This window comes from Panthera tigris, chromosome C2, assembly GCF_018350195.1.
Source record: "Panthera tigris isolate Pti1 chromosome C2, P.tigris_Pti1_mat1.1, whole genome shotgun sequence".
Taxonomy (NCBI): domain Eukaryota; kingdom Metazoa; phylum Chordata; class Mammalia; order Carnivora; family Felidae; genus Panthera; species Panthera tigris.
The window spans coordinates 42,973,127-42,982,074 of NC_056668.1; the positions used below are offsets into that span (position 1 = coordinate 42,973,127).

Here is an 8,948-nt window from a genome sequence, read left to right on the forward strand (position 1 = left end):
CTGTCCAGCTTTCCCAACACCTTTTGTTGAAGATACTGTATTTTTCCCATTGGATATTCTTTTCTGCTTTGTCAAAGATTAGTTGACCATGTAACTGTGGGTTCATTTCTGGGTTTTCTGCTCTGCTCTATCTATTCTGATCTATGTCTCTATTTTTGTGACAGTGCCCTACTGTTTTTTTATCAGTACAGTTATGTAATACAACTTGAAGTCTGTAATTGTGATGCTTCCAGCTTTGTTTTTCTGTTCACAGACTTTGAGTCTGGAGTTCTCTCTTGTCCAGCAAGAGAGCAGGCACAGAATTGAATATGAGAGAGGCAAATGTCCAGGAGGAGACAAGAGCCCTGAGTAAGGGTCTTTGCTCAGTATTTATTAGGATCTGAAGGCTTTCATACATCATGGACATGCAGAAAGAGACAATAAAACAATGATCGTTAACTCATGCGTGTGAGAGAAAGGGGGCTTCAAAGGTATCCTTTGGTAGGGGTTAGGGTCAATACAAATCAAAGTCCTGGTGCCAAGCAGACAGCCATTTACTTCAGGTACCAGGCACTGTGTCTGTTTACCTTAGCTTTTCTAGGGGCTAAGACAGATAGAGCATGTTACCTCAGGGTTAACAAGGCATTTTTCTTGCTAATTAGCTCTGGGCATTTTTGGGCATTTTTGCCCTGTAGTGGCTTTCTGCTTTCTGCTTTGTTTTACTTAATGATGAATTCTGGGCGTTTTCACCCTGCTGTGGCACCTTTCCACCTCTGCTTGTTCTCCCAAGCTTTCGTCCTTTTGAAGTGTCTTTCTGCTCTATGCTTTAACACTGAGCGCTATTGCCCTGTGGCAGCTTTCCCCCCTAAGCTTTGTTAACCCGTTGGTGAGAGAGAGAGAGAGAGCCCAAGCAGGGGAGGGGCATAGAGCCGAGAGAGAGGGGGAAGGATCCAAAGCAGGTTCTGCACTGACACAGAGAGCGCGATATGGGGCTCAAATTCACAAACTCCAAGATCATGACTTGAGCTGAAGTCAGACACTTAACTGACTAAGCCACCCAGGTACCCCTGTTAGGAGTGTTTTGAATACTGATTTAATTTCTTTGCTGGTTATCTGCCTGTTCTCCCTGTTTTAGTTTTGGTAGTTTCTACCATTTCTAAATACCATATGGAATTTATCCATATCTTCCATGTTGTCCTATTTGTTGGCATATAGTTTTTTATAATATTTTCATATAATTGGTTGTATTTCTATGATTTGGGTTACTATTTCTGCCTTCTCACTTGTGATTTTATTTATTTTGGTCCTTTCTCTTTTCTTTTTGATAAATCTGGCTAGAATTTTATCAATTCTACTAATTTTTTCAAAGAACCAGTTCTTGGTCTCTTGGTCTCATTGATCTGTTCTGGGTTTTTTGTTTACTACTCTATTATTTATTTCTGCTCTAATGTGTATGATTTATTTCCTTCTGCTAGCTTTAGGCTTCATTTATTATCTTTTTTCTAGTTCTTTTAGGTGTAAGATTAGGTTGTGTAGTTGAGATTTTTCTTGGTTCTTGAGGTCGACCTGTATTGCTATGTATTTCCCTCTTAAGACTGCTTTTGCTGCATCCCAAACATCTTGGACTATTGTTGTTTTCATTTTCATTTGTTCCCATGTATTTTTTAATTTCTTCTTTTATTTCCTGGTTGGCCAATTCATTGTTTAGTACCACGTTGTTTAACCTTCATATATTTGTGGTCTTTCCAAATTTTTTCTTGTTGTTGACTTCAAGTTTCATAGTGTTGTAGTCAGAAAGGGTGCATAGTATGATTTCAATCTTTTTTTTAAATTTTTTGAGGCATGTTTTGACACCTAGCATGTATTATATATTCTAGAGAGTGTTCCATGTGTACTTGAAAAGAGTGTGCATTCTGCTATTTTAGGATGGAACGTTCTAAATATATCTGTTAAGTCCATCTGACCTAGTGTGTCATTCAAAGCCATTGTTTCCCTGTTTATTTTCTGTTAGGATGATCTGTCCACTGATGTAAGTGGGGTGTTAAAGTCCCTTACTATTGTATTGTTTTCAATGAGTTACTTTAGGTTTGTCATTAATTGTTTTATATATTTGGGTGCCTCATTTTGGAAGCATAAATGTTTATAATTGTTACATCTTCTTGTTTGATTGTCCCTTTATGATTATATAATGCCCTTCTTCATCTCTTTTTACAGTCTGTGTTTTTAAGTCTAGTTCGTTTGATGTAAGTATTGCTACTCCAGCTTTCTTTTGACAATCATTTGCATGATAAATGTTTGGCATTTTCTCACTTTCAATCTGCATGTGACTTTACATCTAAAATGAGTCTTTTGTAGGCAGCATACAAATCAGTCTTGTTTATTTATCCATATATCCTATGTTTTTTTTTTTTTTTATTGGAGCATTTAGTCCACTTACATTCAGAGTAATTGTTTTTTATATAAAATTTTTTAATGTTTATTTATTTTTGAAAGAGAGAAAGAGAGAGACAGAGTACAAGTGGGAGAGGGGCAGATAAAGAAAGAGGGAGTCACAGAATCTGAAGCAGGCTTCAGGCTCTGAGCTGTCAGCACAGAGCCTGATGAGGGGCTCAAACCCATGGACCATGAGATCATGACCTGAGCCAAAATCAGACACCTAACCAACTGAGCCACCCAGGAACCCCTAGATTAATTATTGATAGATATGTATTAATAACTATTTCATTACTAGTTTTGCCATTGTTTCTGGAGATTTTCTCTGTTCTTTTCTAGTCTTTGTCATGTTTGTCTTTCCACTTCCTTTAATATTTCTTGCAGGACTGGTTTAGTGGTCACAAACTCCTTTAGTTTTTGTTTGTCTGGGAAACTATCTCTCCTTCTATTCTGAATGATAGCCTTGCTGTATAGTTTTCTTGGCTGCAGATTTTTTCCATTCAGCACATTGAATATACCATTCTACTCCCTTCTGACTTGCCAAGTTTCTGTTGCAAGATCTTCAGCTTGTGCTATGGGTCTTCCCTTGTAAGTCAGGGGCTTCTTTTGTCTTGCTGCTTTTAAGATTTTTTCTTTATCACTATATTTTACAAATTTAATTACAATATGTCTTGTTGGCCTGTTGTTTCAATTTTGATGGGAGTTCTTTGTGCCTCCTTTTCCTTCCCCAGGTTAGGGAAGTTTTCTGCTATTATTACTTGGGATAAAATGTCTGCCCCCTTGTCTCTCTTCTTCTTCTTCTGAGACTCCTATAGTATAAATTTTATCATGTTTGATGGGGTCACTGAGTTCCCCAAGTCTATTCTCATGTTTCATAATTCTTTCTTTTGTTCAGCTTCATTATTTTCCATTATTTTGTTTTCTATGTCACTAATTTATTTCTCTGCTTCTTCAAGTCTGTTGTTCATTCCATCAATCCTGCTTACAATCTCAGTTATTGTTTTCTTCATTTCTGATTGATTCTTTTTCAACTGTTATCTCTGTGATAAGGGTCTCCCTGATGTCTTCTATTCTGTTCTCCAGCCCAGTGAGAATCCTTATGATTATTGCTTTCAATTCTCCATCAGGCATGTTACTTGTATCTGTTTCACTCAGATCTCTGGCTGTGGACTTATCTTGTTCTTTCACTCGGAATAAATTTTTGTGTCTTGGCATTTTGTGCAAGTCTCTACCTCCCCCCCCCCCCCCACCCCCGTGTTACAAAATCTAGTTATACTGTTTCTCAACATAATGGCCTTATGAAGAAGAGTTCCTGTAGTGCCCAGGACCTGGCAAGGCAGGGAGTGTCTCTGGTGTGTGGTGCATGTGTTCTATGTCATGTTTTCACTGCTCTATCCTTCAGGCCAGTCATCTGCAAGGGCTACCCTTGCCTGTAGTGGGCAGTATTTGGTCCCTGCCCTGAATATGGTTGAGTTTTAATTAGGTATGCTCTGCTCTGCTTGTTAAATGAGACCTGACACCAACTCCACCAGAACTGAAGCCCTGCAGAACTCTTTGGTCAGAGATGTGGTGTGAGCAGGGTTTGTGTTGGTCTTCTTGGGGAGGGACTGGGGCAAGCTTGATTGATTATGGCAGATCCATGGGAGCTAAGGGAGTGAGGTTGATGTAAGTTAGGCAGCCTATGGCAGCGCTGTGTTTCTTCCCACAGGTGGCGCTGTGTTTACGTTGAGGAACTTGTGAGGGAAATAGTACTGGTCAGCTCCTTTGTTCCCAGAGAGGCATCTCTGTGAATGCTGCCTCTTAGGGATGGATACACTCTGAGAAGACCCAGGGAGCCCCAGGCATTTTTCAGACTGCTGTTTCTATGCTGTCTGCCCCTGGGTTGTTTACCTGGCTTTTCTCCAGAAGCAGCACAGTGTCCTCTCAGCCAAGCTCATGGGCCTTTAAAACTCCAGGCTTTAAGCTCCACTGATTGCAAGAACTCATGAGATTCCACCCCTTTTGTTTACCAAGCCAGTGGCTTTGAGGAAGCATTCTCCTGTGTGCTCCCCTGTGTGCCCCTCTCTCTCACCCTTTCCTGTGACCACAGCTCCCTCCTCTCCACAGCACTTTGTTTCTCCCCCAAAACCCCATCTCTGTACTTACTACCTTCTTCATTGTGGCCTTTTCTCTCCCTTTAATTCTGGAGCTTGTTCTGTCAGTCTTCGGGTCACTTTCTGGGGCATGTAAGATGATTTGATAGTTATCTAGTTGTGTTCATGGGATGAAAGGAGTCTTCTATGGTCTAAGTACCTGACAATTGGCATTTTTTAATTGTAATATAAGTGTCTGACATTAAGATTTTGATTCCTGAGGCATCTATTTAAAAGGGTTCTGTCTTGAATTCATTTGTACTTTTTTGAAGTGTGATGTATATCATTATTGAGCTCAGTAATTTTGATGGTTTGTTTCCATTTATTCCTCTAATGTTAGAAATGTGTAAAATTTTGATTACGTGCAAAGAAAACAATTGAGGAACATCTTGGGAATTGTTTTTCTTGTGACAAAGTAGTAGGTTGGTAGTAACAGGCAAAAACAACTAGTTTTAGAAAAAAACATAGTCTCTTCTTACACTTCTAATATGTGAGTATTCATATCTACAAAGTGAAACTACTTTAGAAATCAGAACAAAAATAAGATTGCACTGAGTGCATGATTTGATAATTCCTTTTAAAAAAATATTGATTCCATTTATTTCCTTTCTACATACTTTACAAGAGGAAAAACTGGCTATTATCATTAAGATGAAAAGCATGTAAAATCATGTTCCATAAGTCTCAGCTCCCATAAAAAAAGCAATAAATAAATAAATAAATAAATAAAGCAGTAAGACAAAGGCAGATATAAAAAAAATCATCATTTAATTAAATACCTCAGAGAAATTTTAAAATATTTATTGGACATAATTAAGGCAGACCATCTATTTTTCCACAGTTTTACTTGTATGTAGTTTCTACTTCATTTTTTGACAATTGAGAATACATTGAAATATTTGTTTCTTTTTTTTGTTTCATAAAACAAGCATGTGCCTCATAAGAATTGGCCAAAGCAGAGTTCATTTGAATCTTCAGTTAAAAGGCAGAACTGAATTGCTTTCCAGTTCAGCCCCAGACATTTTCCAGTTGAAGTATCAAAGGAGAGGTTACCTGTGTCTGCCACCACCAATTGAAGTATCACACACGGCACAGACTTATCACTTTGTGGAGGTATTTCCAAAGGAGGGTTTAAGTCCCCACAAAGGTTTCCTAGAGTGTATAACACAAAATCCTAATTTTTTAGACTTTAAAATGTGTTGCATTATTGGAAAATATTACGAGGTTCAAATTGGAAAGCACTGAGGTAAGTAATACTAACCTATTCTCTTTACTGCAAGATTTTTCTGAGACTGCCATTTTGATGCCATTATAAAGAGCAAAGAGAACTCTTTTTCTTGGCACCTCAGAGGTAGTGGGCTGCTTCAGGATGAAGCTGAACATCTCTTTCGCAGCTCCTGGCTGTCAGAAACTCATTGAAGTAGACAACACAACCTTCGTATGTTTCATGAGAAGCAAATGGCCACAGAAGTTGCTGCTGATGCTTTAGGGGAAGAATGGAGGGTTACATGGTCCGAATCACTGGTGGCAATAACAAACGAGGCTCCCCCATGAAGCAGGGGGTCTTGACACTGGCCGTGTCCGCCTACTGCTGAGTAAGGGGCATTCCTGCTACCGACCAATGAGGACTGGAGAAAGAAATCACAAATCCATTCGGGGTTGCATTGTGGATGCCAATCTCAGTGTTGTCAACTGGGTCATTGTGAATAAAGAGGAGAAGGATATTCCTGGACTCACTGATACTACTGTGCCTTGTCGTCCGGGGCCCAAAAGAGCTAGCAGAATCTGCAAGTTTTCAATCTCTTGAAGGAAGATAACGTCCATCATTGTGTGTGAGAAAGCCCCTAAACCAAGAAGGTAAGAAACCTCGACCCAAAGCATCCAAGATTCAGCATCTTGTTACTCCATGTGTCCTCCAACACAAACATTGGCACATTGCTTTGAAGAAGCAGCGCCAGAAGAAAAACAAGGAAGAGGCTCAGAATATGCTAAGCTTTTGGCCAGGAGAATGAAGGAGGCCAAAGAAAAACACCAGGAACAGATTGCCAAGAGACAGAGGCTGTCTTCGCCGAGAGCTTCTACTGCAAAGTCTGAGTCCAGTCAGAGAAGAGAGTGTTATAAGAGGAACAAATGAATAAGATCAGATATCAGAATGAAAGAATGAATGAATGAATGAATGAGTGAATAGCAAAAAGATAGTTTATCATGTAATGCCTACTAAAATAAGTTGAACGCAGTATGATTTTTAATGAATATTGCTAATTAGTCTCTCCCTGCTCCCAGTACTTTAACTAAATGATTGTTTTAGGTAATTTATTTCAGGACTAGTAGAGATACTATTTTTTTTTTGGAACTTATTTATCCTGGATTTCTCCATGAGTAAGGTGACAAGATATTTCAAAAAGGTTAGTAGTTTCCAAGGATCTTAAGGAGAAATGCTGTTTAGTGGAGTTTAAAAATAAAGAACAGCATTTGTACTGTTTTATGAATTTGGGATTCATCAGTTTATTGGTAATTGTTAAATATATGGAAAATCAGGAGATATTGGATGTGGGGAACAAAACTATAAAAAAAGAAGAAAGACCTGAGTCTACAATGCTGGAGAACATCAATGTTTAAGAACCATGTGAAAAGAGATGCAAAAGGGTAATGAAAAGGCATGAGTCAGACTGGTAGAGGATAAGAATAAATATTAGGAAAAGATAATTTCTAATAATAAATAATAATACTGTATTCTAGTAACAGCTTGATATATATTGACACAGGGAAGTCTGTGTATTATAAGATTGTTGCACACTTACATTTATAATTTTTCTAAAACCTTTATTAATTTATAAGCTAAAATTGAAGTTACATAGCATATGTTTTCTCTACACCACGTTTGTGTATATGCGTGTGTCTGACTATATAAAGTATCCTGTGAATGCATTGAATTATTTTTACCAATCAATTCATACAGAAGTCAGATTCTATTATAATCAGAATCAATTATTATGCTGTGGTAGTTAGCTGTAGCAAAGAATGTGTTTATAAAATATTAAAAGGGCTCCCAGGGACTTACACTTTATTCATTAATTTTTTAAACTTACAATTTTGAGAAAGTTTATATGTTTGTAAAATACAGAGAATAATTTGAATCTACATGAGGGCATCATACAATTTCAACAATTATTAAGTCATCTCATTTTATCAGCAATATTTTAGAACATAGATTTAACATATAAAGATGCTATTTAAAAAAATGAGCTGCCATACCATTATTGCTGTTAAAAAGCTGAGATTTTTAAAGCAGTGCAACACAAATTGAATATTTGACATAAAATCTCAAATATTTCAACATTTCTCACCAATAGTTTAGCTTAATATCATCAAATGTCTAGTCAGTGCTCAAATTTACTCAATTGTTTCATAAACATGTACATATGTACTTCTTATTTGCTATGTATGTTTATTTACTTATTTGTTTATGGTTAAGAATTGTTTGTTTGAACCAGGATCTCATACGTTTTAAACATGGCAATTGGCTATTATATCTATGAAATACATACATATATATATACATATATATATGTGTGTGTGTATATATATGTATGTATGTATGTATATATATATATATATATATATATATACACACACACACATATATTCTACAGATTCCTCCTTGATAACATTTGTTCTCCTTGAACATTTTTTTGAAGAAGTTGAGTCATATTTTCCATAGAGTTTTCACAATCTGAATTTTTTTATTGCATCCTCATGCTATACTTGAACTCATTTTTGTATCTCTGTATTTGATATATCTTTTATACATTTTCATAAATATTTCCTATAAGTACGCATTTCATACCTTTCCTGTATAAATTGGTACTTAGATCTACTATATTGCCTATATATTACTACTTAGATATTGGACTATTTTTCAATTTTTGGTCAAGAATAGCTCTTGATTGTGGTAATTTCATCAGGAACATAGTAATTGGCTTGGTCTTTCTTTGAGATGTTAACAGATACTGATTATCATTAACCTATTATTTTAATTAAGTGTTACAAAATGGGGACCTTCTAATTTTGTATCTCCCACTTAATTGAAAAACTGGAATAATTCTATAAAAAGAAACATCTGTGCACTGAAAATTGCAAGACACTGATAAAGATATTCTGTGATTATGGATTAGAAGAATTAATATTGTTAACATGTTTATAATACCTAAAACGATGTACAAATTCAATGCCATCCTTATCAAAACCCCAATGGCATTTCTGACAGAACTAGAATAAATCATTCTAAAATTTGTATGAAACCACAAATGATCTGGAAAACCAAAAGAATGTTGAGAAAGAAAAACAAATCTGTAATTATGACATTCTCTGATTTCAAACTATATTACAAAGCTATAGCAATCA

General features: G+C 36.4%; 1 pseudogene; it reads left to right on the forward strand.

Moving 5' to 3' along the window:
• Positions 1-5,913: 5,913 nt before the first annotated feature.
• Positions 5,914-6,678, forward strand: LOC102965165 (annotated as a pseudogene).
• Positions 6,679-8,948: the final 2,270 nt, after the last annotated feature.